This window comes from Alosa alosa, chromosome 3 (genome assembly GCF_017589495.1).
Source record: "Alosa alosa isolate M-15738 ecotype Scorff River chromosome 3, AALO_Geno_1.1, whole genome shotgun sequence".
NCBI classification, from domain to species: Eukaryota; Metazoa; Chordata; class Actinopteri; order Clupeiformes; family Clupeidae; genus Alosa; species Alosa alosa.
In genome coordinates, this window is record NC_063191.1 from 27,865,803 (window position 1) to 27,868,302 (window position 2,500).

The 2,500-nt window shown below is 47.0% G+C and overlaps 1 protein-coding gene across 1 annotated transcript in view; it reads left to right on the forward strand.

Moving 5' to 3' along the window:
- The window catches only part of myo10l3 (myosin X, like 3), a 105,330-nt gene that overhangs the window by 22,965 nt on the left and 79,865 nt on the right, over positions 1-2,500 (forward strand).

A 2,500-nucleotide genomic window follows, 5' to 3' on the forward strand; every position in this document is an offset into this window, starting at 1 on the left:
CAGTCTGTTGCGCTCTTTGGGTGTCTGTAACAGCCTGTAGAGAAATGAGCGAGACACTAATTGCCAAACAATAGCCGAGTTGATCACAGCTGATTACCTTTCCATCCCTCATCACCTGATACAGCCCTGAATGTACTCACCGAGAGAGAGAGAGAGAGAGAGAGGGAGAGAAATCAGTCATTAACCCATAGTGTAATCTCCCATGGAGACATGCACAACTGCACCAACAGATGCACAAATGCATCCTCATATTAAAAACAAAACAAATCTCAGAGAGGGAGAGAGAGAGAGACTGTTGAGATGATGATAAGAGGAGAGAGAGAGAGATGAGGTAAAGGAGGGAAAGGTCAAGGAAGAGTGTTGGAAAAAGAGAGAAAGAGGAAGAGAGCATGTCACCTTGTCGTCGTGTAAATATTTCAGTCTCATGAATTAGCCAGTGTAGGGTGTAGGGGCAGTGGGGGAAACCTGAGACTGACCCAGCCGCAGGATCACACACACACACACACACACACACACACACAGGCCTGGAGCTCCCCAGCATTCAGTCATACATCCAATTTGTGTGTGTGTGTGTGTGTGTGTTTTCACTCCGGAAGTGTGTTTAGTCTATGAGCTACTAACCTTTATAAGGGTCAGGGACTGGTCAGAGGTATGTGTGTGTGCGCTCGTATTTGTTTGTGTGTGTATGTGTGTGTAGAGGTAGTTAAAGTACGTCATATAGACTATACGTGTGTATGAAGGGTGCATTAAAAAAGAACATGCACACACACACACACACACACACACACACACACACACACACACCCCATACCCATACAGTCACCCCAGCTGGCCTCTTTTGAAGGGACTTCCGCCTGGTTGGCCCTTGGGAGGCAGTGGGAGGGGGCATCACATCACTACGCCTTTTTGTGTGTCAGACAACAGAGGAGAGAGAGAGAGAGAGAGGGATGGAGAGGGAGAGAGAGGGATATGCAGAGAAAGAGAGAGATAGAGGGAGATGGAGAAGATGGAGTGAGACAGAAAGGGAGATGGAGAGAGGGAGAAGGGAGGAAGGTAGAGAAAGGAGGAGGAGTTTTTCTTGACCATCTGTTGGTGAGACAATGCTTTTCACATACATGTACTCTCTCTCTCACACACACACACACACACACATCTGGTGCAGTCTCTCCAATCTTCTCAATCTCTTCCTCTCTCCTTCCCCTCCCCCTCTAAATCTGGCTGCAAAGTGTATCACGCAGATGCACAGTTACAGTACTTTAACTGACAACTGTGTGTGTGAGTGTGTGTGGAAAAGAAAGACAGAAAAAACATTTACACATTTCCAAAGACAGACTGTGCATAGTATATGTATTAAGTTGGTGTCTATGTTCATTCTGATAGGAACAGTGTGTGTGTGTGTGTGTGTGTGTGTGTGTGTGTGTGTGTGTGTGTGTGTGTGTGTTTGGTGGGTGTGTGTGTGTGCGAGTGAGATGACTGAATCCTTGTTACGGTTGGACTAACACCACTCCCTGAATTTAGTGTCTCAGCTTCATCCTGCTCAGAGGAGAACTGAGCCCCAGCATCTGGTCTCTACCAACTTGCAGCATCACTGTGTGTGTGTGTGTGTGTGTGTGTGTGTGTGTGTGTGTGTGTGTGTGTGTGTGTGTGTGTGTGTGTGTGTGTGTGTGTGTGTGTGTGTGTGTGTAACTGAGTGTATTATTCTCTCTACTCATCTTTGTGTGTGTGTGTGTGTAACTGAGTGTATTATTCTCTCTCCTCATCTTTGTGTGTGTGTGTGTGTGTGTGTGTGTGTGTGTGTGTGTGTGTGTGTGTGTGTGTGCCAGTTCACAGCATTTCCTCTGTAGTCCTCTAACTCTTAGAGCACATCTGTCCTCTGGATCCCTCTTCACCACTCCTTCCATTCCCCCCTCTCCTCTCTCCATCCCTCTCTCTTTTCCTTTCTCTCTCTCTCTCTCCATCTCTCTCTCCCTCTCTCTCTCCCTGATGACATTGAGAGATTTCTGGTGGTATGGGGGGTGGGGGGGTTGCTGTGTGAGGGTGGGGGGGATGGGCAGGTTGTTTTCAACATATGAATCTGCTCTGCGAGCCCTGTGATGTTTCTTTTTAACTTGTAACTTGTATGTGTTTTTAACATGATTTTATTATATAGTGGTTAAACACCTGATATTGTTTTAATAAAGGAGTGTTAAGCCTCTCTCTCTCTCTCTCTCTCTCTCTCTCTCTCTCCATCTCTCCACCCCCTCCCTCTCTCCATCTCTCTCTCTCTCTCTCCATCTCTCTTCCTCTATCTCTCCCTCTCTCCCTCTCTCTCTCTCTCTCCACCCCCTCTCTCTTTCCCTTTCTCTCTCCCTCTCTCTCTCTACCCCCTCTCACCCTTTCTCTCTCTCTTTCTCTCTCCCTTTATCCCTTTCTCTCTCTCTCTCTCTTTCTCCATCTCTGTCATTCCTCTGCTCCTGTACATGAGGACCGCAAATGAAAAATGAAAGGTCGTTTTTTACAG